This window comes from Miniopterus natalensis, chromosome 1 (genome assembly GCF_054644295.1).
Source record: "Miniopterus natalensis isolate mMinNat1 chromosome 1, mMinNat1.hap1, whole genome shotgun sequence".
NCBI classification, from domain to species: domain Eukaryota; kingdom Metazoa; phylum Chordata; class Mammalia; order Chiroptera; family Miniopteridae; genus Miniopterus; species Miniopterus natalensis.
In genome coordinates, this window is record NC_142081.1 from 41,190,057 (window position 1) to 41,205,721 (window position 15,665).

The 15,665-nt window shown below is 52.9% G+C and overlaps 1 protein-coding gene across 1 annotated transcript in view; it reads left to right on the top strand.

Moving 5' to 3' along the window:
• The window catches only part of IGDCC3 (immunoglobulin superfamily DCC subclass member 3), a gene marked incomplete at its 5' end in the record, with an annotated part of 38,968 nt that overhangs the window by 970 nt on the left and 22,333 nt on the right, over positions 1-15,665 (top strand). The gene's annotated exons all lie outside the window — the stretch shown is intronic.

The following is a 15,665-nucleotide window of genomic DNA, read 5'->3' on the forward strand; positions in this document are numbered from 1 at the left end:
ACACTGCGGCGAATTGACACCTGCTGTGCTTTTTTGAATGGGAGAGAAAAATGCCAGGCAAGGTGTTTCAGCTCTAGAGTTGTGCTTTGCTCCAGCTGATAGTATGATGGAAGGATGGCTGTGTTTTATGGCCCCGTCTTGCAAAATTCTGTTGTCGTTGAGTGTAATCTGTGAACACCTGTGGGAGTGTGTCGCATAAACCAAAATTATCTATGTATCTTGGGGACGTGGCAGGCTGTTGGGTGGGGGAGGGGAGCATGATTAAGAACCTCTGCTCTTGAGAAACGACAAAAGTTTTGGCAGGTGTATGTGTTCTACATCCTATAGCTCTGTACTTCTCAGGGGGAGGGCTCCCTTAAAGAGACTGCTTTAACTGGTTGACAGTAATTCTAGCTGATACTAAATAAGCACTTGCTGCATGAGGGGCACCCTCAGTGCTTTACATGAATTATTCAGTCATCACAAGGACCCAGGAAGATAGGCAGTTAGCATCCCCCTTTTACAGATGAGAAAACTGACACTTAAGGGGATTCAGGGACATTCTGATAAGCAGAGGACCCAGGACTAGGCAGTCTGAACCGTACACCCTCCTGCCTAACTCCTGTGGCACGCTGCCTCTTTCCTGTCTGATCACTGACAAGTTTCTTCCTGGCTCTGAGGGCATTTGCACGGTTGCTCTGAACGGCTGGTGAGTGATGAATCGCTCTGAGGCAGGAGCCCTCTCATTGAGTTTAAGATGGCCCTTTGTTCTAAGGAAGGCTGGTCCAGGCCCCCATATGGAGCTCTCTGGGAGGCTGCTCTGGACCTTGAGACTGAATCACTTCTGGCTCAGCGACCCTCACACCCTGGCCCTCCTGGCAGTGCAGGGGAAGGCTGGTGCAGCCTCTGAGCAGATGGCTGGGTGTGAGGAAGAGAAGCATGGACAGAGTGTAGGGACCCGGGGAAGCTTGCGGGTGGGAGAAATGAGACTTATCAAGCTACACTCCCTAGTTTGTGCCAGTGCCAAGGGATAGATGACCTCTGCATCACCAGCCTAGAATTCTGGGAGATAAATCCCCAGGTGTTTCTATATAGTTAATTGTAAATGTGTTTTTCTATAAATGGTAATACTTTCAAGATGTTTGGTTTCCTTAAACTCCTAACAGTATAAAAAACTGCACTGTGGGCTCTGGCTGGGGGAAGCAGCGGTGGGTGAGGTTAACCTGGTTAAGCCTTTGGGGTCCTGGGGACAGCTGGGGTGTTGCCCCCAAACACTGGCAGTCTGATATGACCTCTCTCTCCCCGTAAAGCTGGTGGCCCCATGGAGGAATGCTTGGATATCAAGCAAGCAAGTGGCTAGATCTCCTTTTCTCACTTCACAGGCTGATGTCCCTAGGAACCTCCAGAGCTGCTTAGCTGCCTAGGTTTCCTCCTTTGGTAATAACTCCCTGTCCATGTACCTGCTGCAGGCACTACAGATGTGGTGTGACCTGGGAGGGTGCTTTGCTGAAAGGTGTGAGGAGCCCTCGGAAGCCCCTGCTTCTCCTGCCTGCTCCACAGGGGCTGATGAGGAGGGGCATGCTAAGCACCCCGCACAGACACGCAATCCACCTAGAGGACTAACCCAGTGAGGCAAATGAGGTCCAGATCTGTGTGGGCAGGTCTGCTGGGACATCCGAGGCTGACCCCTGGGAGTACCCACCCCTTCCACCCCAGTGGGCTCAGACGCTGCCTTTGAAAGTTGGCCTGACCAGGGTAGTCTAAACTATGGGTTGATTCCCTGGGGGCTTCAGGTCCGAGTATCTCCCTTTTAGGGTCAGGGTCCTAAGAGTACTCAGGCCTCTAGCATGCCTGGTTTCCCTGCCTTGCTGTTCGATGTGCTTATCATTTGGGGACTGAAAATGAAGACACTTGTTAAGGGTGAGATCCTGGACCAGTTAACCTCTCCGTGGCCAAGTTTCCTTGCCTGTGAAATGTACATCCTACTTTGTGAGATGGTTGTGGGGACTAGCACACCCCACACTTTGCCTGGCACATAGGAGGAACTCAGTAGTGGGAGCCAATACTTTAATCTTCATTGAGAGGCAGTTCCACTGACATGGCTAACAAAAGCAAACTGCCCAAGTCTGCTCCCAGCTGCCAGCTTTCTCCCTTGCTGGGATTCAGTTAGGGAGCACTCAAGGGAAATCTATCAGGGAGTGGAATTACTGGAGCCTGAGTGCGACTTATTCTGTTTTAACCCCATCCTGAGAGGGCCTGGGGATTTTCCCAAGACTTTGTGTATCGGCTGAAGCTGGGCTGTGAGACCCTCTGCCATTCCTCTGGAGGGGTTCTTGGGAGGGTACATGGGTCACCTGACCTAGGGGAGCATGTGCATTGACTCACACCAGTTGAGGTCTGTGTTCGTGGATGACTCCAAAGAGGGATGGGCTAGCTACAGGAGGGGTGATAATTGGGGGACCCACCCCCAGCTCCCCTCAGGTAGAAGCCCTCAATTCTTGCCCTTCACTTCCTGGCCACAGTCCTTGGTGCCAGGCCCCCTGGGGAACTGGAGTGAAGAGCCATGTTATCTAGAGCAGGACTTCCTCAAACTTTATCGTGCCTGTGAATTACCTGGGGATCTTGATAAAATTCAGATTTGGAATCAGTAGGTCTAGGCCAGGGGGGATTCTGCATGTCTAACAGGAGCCAGGTGATGCTGATGCTGCTGGTACACTGGTCCTAGAGGAGAGCCCACTCCCATGTCACCACCACAGGTGTGGGGTCTGTAGGCAGCATAGTGAAGTCTGAAGTACTTGGGCTTCAGGACCAGACCGAGGCTGGTTTGAACCTCATCTCTGCCACTCCTTGATCATGTGTCCTTAGCACAAGTTACCTAACCCTCTTGACCTCTGTGCCCTCCTCTTAAAAAATGGGCATAATCCTACGAGCCTATCAGGGCAATTGGAGGATTAAATGAGGTGATGGATGTGAAGCACCTGGCACAGGCTTGGCATCTAGGAAATGCTCATTAAGTATTATGGTTAGTGCCAGGTATAGACCACTAGTTTAGGATGAGGTCCAGCCTGTTTCAATGCTGGCTGGGTTCTCGAAAAGCCAGGATTGCCTCCCCCCAGCCTGGGGCCGTCCTGACTGGGGAGGCCCAGTGGTTATGAAGGGGGATATGGGGGCCACGAGATCCTGGCTAGGTGGACTCGGGCAAGACTCTTAACCTCTCTGAGTCTCAGTTGCCTCGTTTTTAGAATAGGGAAAAAATACTTGCCAAGGAGAAATTTTGTGAGGATGACCTAGGATAATATGTGTAAAGAACTTAGCAGGTACAGAGCACATAGAAAGTGTTCCTGCCCAGCCAGCATGGCTCAGTGGATGAGCATCGATCTATGATCCAGGAGATTGCAGTTCAATTCCCAGTCAGGGCACATGCCTGGGTTGCAGGCTCAGTCCCCTGTGGGGGTGTGCAGGAGGTGGCCAATCAATGACTCTCTCATCATTGATGTTTCTCTCTCTCCCCCTCTCCTTTCCTCTCTCTGAAATCAATAAAAACATTTTAAAAAAGAAAATGTTCCTTAAAGATTATTATTACTCTGGGGGAGGGAGGGTATTAGAGGTGAGAAATGTGATGTTCTAAGCTCTGTTAGTTGTGGTGGTTCCAGGAAGGCCCCTGGTGAGCCCAGACCCCTAGAAAGAGGCAGTGGGGTGACAGGAAAGAAACTCCAGGTCCAGTCCCTCTGTCTCTACCTCAGTCAGTCACTACTTCTCAGGCCCTCAGTTACCGACTTCTAAAGTCCAAATCATTCTCAACTTGTCTGAGGGAGGGCAGTTTAAGCAACTACTCTGAAGTCCTCTTTCAGCTGCAAGGTCCATGGTTGTGTGGAACCAGGTCTGGGTGGGGAGTCAGGAAAACTATGGGCTGGAGTTGCTGGGGAGTACAGTTTGTGAGTGGCTCATTGGATTTTGGGGGTTTCTTCCAGGGCAATGGGCTGTGGAGGGAAGTGGTTCCTGGAGCAATGGCTGGTAACCCTGGAGGCCTTTGTCACCTGGAGGTTGTATGCTCAGACCTGGCATATGGAACGTAGGCAGCTCAGCTGAGGTAGCCCTGAGGAAGTCTCCCCCATTGGCCCTCAAACACACGTCTGCCTACCCACTACTAGGACAATCATCAGGTGCTGCAGCTGAAGTGCCCCTGGTATGATGAGCGAGTGGCCATGCCTAGGCCTGCTCTCATGCCAGGCAGCCTACTCATACGTATGCCATGGCACAGAGGTAGATACAAATGGGTGAGGTTCAGGCCCTTTTGCCTGCTAGTCAGCACTCCACAGACCAACCCCTTCTGACACTCCTGAGAAGCAGGAAAGACCCTTGCCTGGACACCAGGCATCCTGTCTGGCTCTTGGCAAGTCAGTCATCCTCCCTGGGCTTTGCTTTTCTCATTGTAAAGTTGGGTGGCTGGACCGAGGTTCATCTTTGCCCTAAGGTGTTAAGACTTCCTTGTCATCCAACCAGTCCTTGGGACACGCCTGCCTTCTTTGGGCCTTTCCCAGTCTGTTTTTGCCCCTGCTCCTCCTTACCCCATCCTTCCCTAAGGAGCATTTAGCTTACAGTAATTCCTTGTGCCCCCTGCTGAGTCGGGCAGTATTTGTGGTCTGTGGCACTCAGGCTCAGCTTTCCTCTCCGTGATGGCTCCTTGATTGTTAAGTAACTATTTTGTGGCTGGATATTCCATCTGTCTCCTCAACTAGATTTTAAGCTCCTAAAGGGCTTCTCTTTCTTTTGTATTTCTCACATCCCCCGACTGTGGAGCCTGGTAAAAACGAAATGAACATGTGGCCTTCTGGGTACAGAGCTCTGTCTCTCTTGTTTCTCCCTCTGTTTCTCTTTTGCTTTCTCTCGCTCTTCCTGACTCGTAATTGATAGCGTAGCTCAGAGGAGCAGAAGCTTGTGAATGGGAGGATCGGCGGGGGAATATAACACACTCGGGGCACGCACGATTGTGGGGTGGCTGCTGCTGCGTGTTTATCTCTAGATAATTCACACCCCTCGCCAGATGGGGTGTGAATCAGAGACTAAAGTGCTTGGTATCCCTCATGGTGCTGGGTCTTGGGGTCTCCTTCCTTGGACTTTATTCCCTGGCTGGATGAGGCCTGTATCCCTAGGCCCATTGGCCCCAACTGTTAGGGGAGGGCCCCCCTCACTTCCACCCACAGGACTTGAGTGTGGAAGTCGAATACTTCTGGTTCCCACACCTTGGCTCCACTGTCGCAGGCAGCCAGCTGGCCCCTTGAACACAATGTGCAAATCTTCTCTGTTCCTGTTCCCGGCATTGTCCCTGGCCAGGCGCCTTGGCTGGGAATGTGGGCCGGTGAATAGGAGAGGCATTTGCAGCCTGCAAATGAAACAGGCCCCCAGCCCCCCTTAACCCCCTGTCCCCTCCCCACCCCCAGGGAGAAAGGACTTTTTCACTCCTGGCCTTCTTGTATTGCCTTTCTCTATCCTCTGCAGAGTCCCTGCAGGCGAGAATGTGTGTGTGTGTGTGTGTGTGTGTGTGTGTGTGTGTGTGTGTGTGTGTGTGTGTAAGAGAGAGAGACTTTTCACAGCAGCTTGAAGGCTGTTGTACACAGCCTTCAATAAAAGTAGGATGGAACAGAAGGGCACCCAGGATGGAAAACCAAACAGCTCACTGCTGTCTTTGTTTAAACTGGACCGAGTGATTCCAAAAATGTCTGCCTTGTGTAATTAACCTATGGCCCCCTAAGATTCTCTGGCCATAGCCTTGATGCAACAAAGAACATAGAGACCTTGTTGTGTACATGTGTGTGTGCGCATGCACGTGCACCTGAGTATTGCCATGTGCACCTGTGTGGGTACCTGAGCATATAGGTGCATGCCTGAAGAATGTGCATGGGGCCCAGGATTGGGGTCCAGCTCTCCTTGAAGGGTCTTCTTGTGGGAATCCCTTTTCCCTTGAGCTTTGTGGCCAGGCTAGAGAGCTACAGTGGACAGAACTGGTGCCAGGCAAGAGGCAGTGGTAGATCATTTTATTAGGTCTAGGAGGGTGCTGATACTTACCTAGCCAGCTGAAGGGAGAGGGCAGGAGGGAGGTGAATCTTGGGTCGTTGGTGGAGGGTGGAGGGTGGGGGCTTGCATGACGGGCATGTGGGCATGGCCACAGTACCTCTGGGAGCCTTGGCCATAGTCTTCTTATTCATTAGGCGGGTGCCAACAATCTGGCTGCAATCCGAGCCTGCTGCCCTGTGCTGCTCCATCCTTCCCAAAGGACCGCTCTTTGATTTCTGAGCTTGCCTCCTCCTACCCCCAACTTTGTTCACCCTGTTCCAAGAAATGCTAACCCTCTGTGATTGAGCTCAAATGGAAGGGCAGAAGAGAGTCATCTCTGGGGACTGGAGCAGTCCCCATGGCTACCTGAAGGGGGTGCCCGGACAGGTGATATTGGGACCCAGTGAAGGTAGAAAGGGCAGGGGTGGAGCAAAGGTCTGAAGACGGACAGGCGTGAGGGACTCCTGGCCAGATCATAGGGAGATGGAGGGGGTGGGGAGTGTGGGCTTAGTACAGGCCAGCCAGCCACCTGATTCAGGCAGGGGGAGAAAAATTTGATGCAAAGGGCTTACATCCCAGCTTCTCCCTCCCACTCGCCCTTCTCTGTCTCTCCTCTGGATCTTGGTCTCCAACCTCTTTGATACTCCCACATACACTGACCCTCACCTCTGCCTTCCTGTGAGACCACCGTTAGGGTCTTTGTCATTATCATCCCTCATCCCTAGTTTCTCCTGCTTTGTCCTACCTACTGTCTTCCTTTCTCCAGCTCCTCTCTTTCTATTGCCCTGTCCTCCTCCTGCCTCTTCTTCATTTGTGGTGATTTCTGTGTCCACCATCCTCTGCTGTGCTTGGAGGGAGATCCTTCTGTTTCAGGAGCAAAGTAGGTGAGCTCAGGCCTCAGCATAGAGCAAAGAGATAGGAAGAAGACAGACTGTGAGGGTCAGGTTCAAAGAGGACCCCAAAGGAAAGGGCCCGTGGCTTCCCCAGCAAGTCGAAGCCTCCCCAGGGGCAGACCTTCCCTGGGAGGAATCTGAGAACACTTGGCCCCTGCTTGGGGCCTGTCTCTGAGCCTGGACACTGACCACAGTGGGTGGTGGGGGCAGCTCTCTGGAATGCTGGTGTTGGGTTGCAGTGCAGATGTGAGCAGTGATAATGGGCAGGAACTGGACTTTCTGGTCTGGCTGCTGCCCCCAAGGCTATTGGAATGTGAGGGGGGACAAGCAAGAGGCCCTAGGGACTTGGGGTGGGCAGATGGAGACCAGACCACCTAAATGGAGAGGAGGAGGCAGACCACCGGGAAAGAGAACCAAGTTCTAGTCCTGTCACTGAACTACAGCAAAAGCATCCCAAAATTCCCAGCCCATGTAGGACATTGGCGGTCTTGCCAGCCTCTAGGTTGGATCCCAGGCACCCAGAACTGCAGGAGAAACTTTGGAGCTCTTCTGGCCCAGTCTTTTCATGTTACAGACTCGAAAACTGAGGCCCTGAAAGGGTAACCTGCCCAAGCATGGCTGGTCCTCCTATATCTTCCCAGGACAGACTGACAGGCATATTTCTGTTTTTCTGGGGTCCTACCATGTCCCAGGCTTTGTTGGTGGTTGTGGTTCTGGATGTGTTAACCAGCAAACCTTGGGTGGAGGCTCCTGACATCCATGGCATATTACAGAGGGCCTCTGAGTCCCAAGCATACTACTGGATGCTGAGCTGAGTGGTTTGACGACTACCTATGTGTTGGTGCTGGTGGTGAACTAACTAGAAACCGTCCTAGTATTATGGAGCTGCACTGTCTTAAGCCCTTTATATATTAATTTATGTTAATTCCCACAACAATTCTGCTAATAGATATTACTAGTCCTATTTTACAGATGAGTAAACAGAAGCCCAGAATGGTTCATTAACTTGCCCAAGGGTACACAGCATGTAGGTAAGCTGAGATTTAAACCCAAGTCTGCCTGACCCAAAACTCAGTGTCTTGAGTGTCCTTAGAGGGGACTGGAGTCTCTTGAGAACATAATCAGCATTAGTGCCTCAAAAAAAGAGGCAGGTCCATGGGCACGGAGGAGTGGGGGAGTAGAGGACAGCTTAGAAGTCGGGGTGGGGGGGGGGAGTGTTGGGAGTGGAGGACAGCTTAGAAGCCAAAGTGGGGAGCCACTTCTGGCTGGGCCAGGAAGGGCTACACACACACACACACACTCTCTCTCTCTCTCTCTCTCTCTCTCTCTCTCTCTCTCTCTCTCTCTCTCTCTCTCTCTCTCTGCCCCCACTATCTCCAGTCTCCACTGGAGGCCCTTGGAGAGCCTGGAGGGCCAGTTAGGCTGGGATGCTCTCCTCTGCATAGAGTCTTGCCCTACCTGTGAGGTTGGGCAGAGCTGGCTGGGGCAGAGCTGGCTGGCGAAAGGAAATTGGGAGGGTGCTGGGGCTGCTGGAGGTGAAGGTGGAAGTTACTTCTTGCGGAAGAGGGAAGACAAGTTACCCTCCCCCTGGGGCCTCCTCTGCTTTTCCCTTTCTAGTTTCCCTGAATAATGATGCTGATTGCTCCACATCTGTCATAATTACTCTTTGTTTGAAAATTCAGAACAAATCACAGGAGAGGAACTGGTGTGGTTTGAGAAGGCTCCTTCTCCCCAGGGGTCCTGTTGGGGGGGAGGGGTAGTAGGGAAAAGCCATAATCAGGCTGGAGGAGCGAGGCTGCTGATTGTCCTTGTGCTATCCCCTCCCCTGGGCAAGGTGGCCTAAGGCCTCCTGGAGTTACATGTCCCCACCCCCACCCCCACCCCAGGCCACAGTCCCTACCTGCTGTGGTGGTTGGGAGATTCTGTCCCCATCCCAACCTGAGGGGCCCCTGCCCTCTTGGCCCCACTGAACAGTGGGTTAGACAAAGGCTGCACAGTAACCTGAGCAGCACAGCAGGGAGGGGCAGCCCCAAGCATGGCGCTAGGGTCCTTATTAGCAAGAGAAGTGGGGCTGTTGTGGGTCCCTGGAACAGGGCAGGCATTGCATTGGGTCTCTGAGGTGAGAACCAGGAAAGGGGCTGTTACTTCCAGGGAGCACCAAACCAGACCCTCTTGGTAACCTGCAGCAGCCCTGGGTACTCAGTGCTTCCACACTCACTTCTCCACAACCTGACTTCTGCTGAGGGTCCTGGTTCCACCTCCCATCCCCCACCTGAAGGCCCTTGGTTTAGGAGGCTAATAATTCCTGGTGCATGAGCCCCAGCCTGTGGCCCTGCCTGCCATGGGCACCTCTCCATGTTCCCCACCCAAATTAGTCCCTTCGCACCTGGGATTGTATCTGCAAAGACTATGCACTTTTGTGTGGGGAAATCAAGGCCAACCTAGAATTCATCCTCAAACCCTATGTAATGAAACCCCAGTGCTCTTGCAGGGACCATGGGGGACTACGGACACCCTCAAGGAGCTGGAGCCGGTGCGAGATGCACATAGACTTGCAGGCGGTGTGGAGAGGACCAGATTAAAAGACTCCTGAAGTCCCTTCCCACTTCTAAAATTGTGAAACACTTTTTCATTTTGAGCACGGTTGCTCCTCCCTCTCTCTTCCCCTCGGCCTCTCCCCAGGCTCGCCGCAGCTCTCTCCTCCGTCTCCCTCCATCCCTCTCATCTCGAGCTCTCCTGGCGCGCTGAGCTGGGCCGCCTCCGTTTTTAAATGTCAGGATCAAAGTTTTACAGAAAAAGCTCTCTTGTCACGCTCACCCTCTTTCACTACCCCCCTGGGTGGCCGCCCTGCTCGCTCCCGCCGGCGCACGCGTCCAGAGCGGCTGGCGGACCCGTGTCCCCGCGGAGTTCCGTGGTGCGCTCGCGGGTCCTGCGTGCGCTCCCGGAACGCGGTTGCCTGCGAAGCCCGTCCCCGCGCGGGGACTCGCTCTCCGCCCGGGGGCCGAGCGCGGCGGAGAGTGGCCCGGGAGGAGCCGGGCTCCGAAAACCACCCGGTCGCTCGCGGCGGGCTGGAGGGACGTCCCTCTCCGCCGAGCACAAAGCGGCCGCTCCCCTCCCTGAGCTCGGCGGGCGGACGCGCAGCAGAATCAATGTGCATTCAATTAACCCCGCGTCGCGCAGTCGCGGGGCTGTCAAGTAACCGCGCTCCGGCGTGTCTGGGGTGTGGCGACGTGTGTGCGTGTGTGTGGGTATATGTTGTCTGTGGGTGTACGTGTGTCCTTGTGTCCCGGAGCCCTCGGCTCGGTATGTCGGGGTCACTACTTCCCTGGCCAGCCCTGGCCAGGGTGAGAAGAGACTTTTTCACTTGGTAGCCCGGGAACTCGCCCCCACCAACCGGAAGCCTGGAACTGATCTTAGAGGGTGAAATGAAGCAGGAGAGTCGAGGCCCGGGGTTCCCAGCCCCCTTTCTCCTAATTGGCTTGAAGTGTAGGCCAGGGATTTCTGACAAGGGGCTAGAGCTAGACAAAAGTTTGTGGGCAGACCTTTCAACAGGCCAGCTCTAGGAGGGAAAGGAAGCAGAGTCCCAGCCTTTATAGAACAGCAGGCTTGAACACAGGGATGGGAGCTTGTCACTCTAAGAGTGCTTGGGAGTGCTCTGCCCAGGGCAGACAGGATTGGGGAGGGGGTTGAGCTTTCCAGGTTTTGTTTACCCTACTCTCTCCTCTCCCCTAGCCTCCTGCCCCTGTTTCTCATATCACTGCTGTGGAAGCTGAAGGCCTGCCCAAGTCCAGGGTGTACAGAGCTGGGACAGAAAGGCCCAGATGCTCTTCCCAACATGCTGATTGGCCAAATGAGATTTGGGCTCTAACTTCAGAGCCAGGATCTTAGAGAACTGAAACCCAGTATTCGGCATGTGATAAATAATTCTTGAATATTTTTCTGTCATCTTCACCCCCTTTAGGGTTATTTTTGTTTTACCTCTTGCATCCCAGCTTATATGGAATGTCACGTCTTTCTGCAATAATTCTCTTCACCCTGATTTTTGGAGGTCTCTTAAAATTGTATTCCAAATCTTTAGTACCGTAGAAAAGCCCTGTCTAATTTAGTCCCACTTGCAGATTGGATTAGAATATTCTTCCTTCTGTTATGTCAGATTACCAATAACGATATTACACAGAACGAGTTTCAAGATTGAGCCTGTTTGATATTCCTGCCTTCCTGTGTTTCTGATTTTGATTCTCAAATCAGTCATTTTCTCATCAAACTGTGACAAAATCAAGATAATTACAAGCAAGCTGCTAACGGTGATCCTGAAAGGATCAAGGCTTTCCTGAAATAAAGTGATATAACTTTTATTATATCAATTCAAGAAAGATGCTTTGGGCTGTGTGCTGAGGTTGCTTTTGGGGGGTGAAGGGGGGATCAAAAGACTAGGTCTATTCTGAGACAGTGGGTATATAGCTTGTCCCTCCTACTGGTCTGCAAACTCCTTGAAGGGAGGGGCTAGTTCCTCTGCATCCTCAGTGCTGCGAGTGGGGCTTGGCCTGGAGTCAGTATCTGGAGAGGGTGAGAGAATGAGAAGCTGTAGGTGTATGAAATGGGAGGGTAGGAACATTTCCTGCCCATTGTGGGTCCTCACCCTCAGGAACTCAGCAGCCTGGGGCTGGGGTGGAGGGTTGATAAAACTGAGTCAGGTATTACTCCCCAAGGGCCTACAGGGACGGTTTCACCTAAGCCATTCTCCCAGGCTTCTGAGTCCCTATGTCAGGAGCTGAGAGCGTCTGTGTCCTAAGCCTCCTATGCCACCCTCTTCTGGTCTTAAAAGGCACCCCTATTTCCCTATTCTGTTCTCTTGAAATGCCCTTCTTCCAAGGTCCTACCACTGGCCGCCTGGGAGAGGAGAGGGATTAGATTGAGCTGAAGGTGTCACAACTTAGTGCCGAGTGGGAAGGACTTGGCCTGGTGAGTTCAGACCTCAGTCTTGCGACCCCAGGAGAGGTGGAGAAAGTCCCAGGATGCCAGTCTACTGGCCTCATCCCCAGAAGATCTAATAGCCAGGTTCTGTGCTAAGAAGCATCGCTCTGTCCTCCAACTTCTCATGCATCCTCTTTGGAAGGACTAGCCCTGCATGCATGTGCCTACCTTCCTGTTATCTTGAAAATCGTAACTGTGATAACGGAGCATTCTGTAAATGCAGGCCACTGTGGAAATGGAATGGGGGGAGGGGGAAACGCAACTCATTATTATGCTCATTAGCTTCCCACAGAGCATTATTTTTAAAGTTACTTATGGTCTTGGGTTTGGAAAAAGAAGAGATGTGAGAGGAAATAGGCTTCTTTTGAAAGCATTTTTTCAGTTAAAAGTATTGGATCTCTAATTTAGGCCTGGAGGCAACTCTTGCTTTTTGAATAGTGGATCATTTTCCAAAGTATAATTTACCTGGGGGTTAGACGTTTAGGCACTCTTGCTGAAATCTGGACAAGCCATAAAGACATGCATAGAGTGATATATAGTAACAATTCTATTTGCAGTTCCTGTTTGCATGGTCATTTTAGTCTTGTGAAATGAAGCTAGTGGTCTGTACAGCATTAGAATGACCTTTGATCTGCCAACTAGCTGTTGTATCTTTGGATAAATCCTTTTTACCCCTCTAGACAAGGGACTTTAAGCATCATTCCCTATAGTCCTTGGGCCTGTGGAGGGGGCTCAGGGGCTGGAGATGGGGGAAAGGGGAGGCTAGATTGGTGGGGCTCCAGGCCTCCCTCATCTACCCCATGCACAGCACCCCTGCTTTATCTTTTTGTTTTGTTTTGGAGTTCTCTAAACCAACTAACTAAGAGGACTAATTAGCTAGGCTGATTGGCCTAAGTAAGCAGAGGAGTACTTCAGCAGCAGCAGGTGCTGGGATGCCAAGCGGGCTTAAAGGTTCTAGAGCCTTAGGCAGAAGAAGTATGTCTCTAAGATGAAGATTTCGGAGAATTATGAAGAAAAACATTGTGCGTCACATCCGAAGTTATGATCAGGGTTGACTCAGGAGTGGGTCAGAAGAACAGTGAGCTAGACTTACATTTTTCTCTCTTTTAAAATCATGCTTCTCATGTATCACTCTTACAACTAGTGCTTGGTCATGTTAAATATGGTTGGTCAGTCAGAGCAAGGAACAGTTTTGGCTGCTGGTTACTCAGTCTCTCAACATTGTTGTCCATTCTTTAATTTTATTCTCAAATGGATGGATGGATGGATGGAAGGGTAGGTGGATGGTTCTGTTTATGAGTTTAGCTATGGGCGGCCCACAAAGGGTTTATAATCTAGCTGTGGTGGCATGGGCATTAGAAAGGATTGAGGCTCAGAAAGAGCTCTGTGATTTGCATCAAATGTGCAGTGTAACTAAGGGTTACTGGTTCAGTCCAATGGCCTGTTGATCTAAGCAACATACTAGAACTTTTTATCATTTGATGAGCCCAATAGAACATTGGACCCTAGGTATTACATTCTTCCTTTAGGCAGGAATAATCTAAGGGCCCATCAAAAGGGAGTATAAAGTACATGCTTCCAGGAAATGGATATGTGGAATTGAGGGGTATTAAAGCGGGTCAGTTCTGAAATCCACAAATCTCCAAGAGCATCTATCTTGTGCCTACCTTACTCTGAGCTAAGTATTCTGAGGAATAGAAAAATAAGACACTTCCTGATCTTGAAGGATGTAATCTCCTTCTCCCCCATCCCCAAAGAAAAACCAGCCTAGTTTGGTGGTGATGGTGAAGAGGAGGCAGCCTGAGATAGCACTTGGCCCTCTGCATTATGGTTTCCTTTAGGTGTGATTTCTAAGCTGAGCTACTTCACATCCTTATACGTGAAGAAAGGTGAAATGCCTCAGGCTAGTCCCCTTTCTGACAATGAATCAGTTTCCACAGACCTGTGGTTGGAACTCCAATCTTACCTCCGAGCCCACCACTCTCATCGGGCTCTTCCTTGGATGAAAAGAGTGGCCTCAGTGTTTTGGGCATTACATCCACATTCCAACCTGGCTTTGCAGCCCCTCTGTGACTTGGATCCCCCTTTCCAGCCATTGCCCTCTTCCTTCCTGAATACTCCAGGCATTCACGGCTCCCCATCTTCCTTCCCCTTCTTTTCGGAGCCTTTCTCTCCTGCCTCCTCTAGGCAAATCTCTCCCAGCCATTCTTTGAACTTCTCCAGCCCTTTCAGTTGGTGGCACACAGCTGGGCACTGAGGTGTATAAATTCCCAACGCCACCGATTGTTTCACGTGTTCAGAACAAATCTAATTAGTCTGTTGAATGCAGGGCCCTGCCTGTTTTTCTGAGTCAAGGACAGAACTGGGCGACCGGTGGCCCTGAGAATCTGCTGGTGGAGAAAGTTTGGAGAGGAGCCCAGCGGTGGGCGTGAGAGAGGAGCTCGCGGGCAGTTGTGGGTCCCCCTGCCCGTCTTCCACGGAAAGAGACGAGAACTGCTTCCTCAGTTTCCCCGGGGCCACAGCCCAGTCCAACGGGTCCGGCCCAGCTGGGAAATTTGCCCCGCTGGGGGGAGGGGGTGGCGGGAAATGGTGCCTCGCTCGCCCCAGCGACATCAAACCCTCATTTGGCGTGTGAGGACAATGGCTGTCTTATTTTCTCCATTCGCCGCGCACAATGCCGGATTCTCTCATTCACCCGCGGCGGTGCGAGCGAGGTAATTAGCCAGCGCCATTCAGCGCGGACACTATTGCTATGCGGGGGGGCGCGGACGCCCGCGTCGGCGGGGATTAGCCGCGGGCCGGGGTGTGCAGCTGCGGCCACTTCAAAGGGGCCCGGCGGGCCCGCCGCTGTGGGAACCGGCGCTGCCTCCCGCACCCCCGCACCCCCCCCCCCCCCCCGCGGGAGCCGCCCCGCCGGCGCGGTCCTGGGCCGCCGCGCCCCGGCCCCGCCGGTCCTCCCCGGCCGCGCCGCGCCGCGCCCCGCGCTCTCCCCGGGGCTGCCCGGCCGAGCTCCCGCGGCTGCTGTCGCCCCCCATCACACTCCCGCTTTCATCAGGACCTCAAGTGCTTTTTTCTTTGGAGTCCCGGGAGTCAAAGGGCATGCAGGGGAAGGAGGGGGCGGAGCCGGGGGGATGGGAGCTTGACACAAAGCGCTGACCTCGGAGGAGTGCAGCAGATGGTCCCACTTACTCCTGCCGCCGAGCCAGCGCTCTCAGGGCCTCGGGCTCGGGGCCCTGACCCCGCCCGCCACCCGAATGCCTGAACTGGGGCCCCGCGGGGGCTGAGCTCCCACAGGCGCCTCCGCCCGCCCGCTGCCCACTCCACGCCTGCTGGCACTGGACCCGCGTCCTCCAGCAGGGCTCGAGGGGCTGGGCCAAGAGCGTGCCCTTGTCTGATGCCGGAGCCCTAAGGAAGATAAGGAATCTCAAGAACCTGCCAGACCAGGGGTTCCCAATCCTGGCTATGCATATGAGACACCCCCTCCCACCCCCCATGGATCCTGAGCAGCACGCCAGACCAAGGGGCCTGACTCTCTGGCAGTGGGATCCAGGAATCTGCACTGCTCGCAGCCCCCTAGGTTATTCTGTGCACAGCCGAGTTTGCTGCTGAGCAGCCTAGTCCAACTCCTTTGTAGAAGCAGCTGAGGCCCAGGAAGAGGAGGCAACTTACCTAAGGCTAGACATTGAATTGCGGCAGGGTAGGGTGGAAGAGATGGTGGGGAATGACCCGCCCCTCTCAAGACCATGTGACTCTTTATTTATTTAT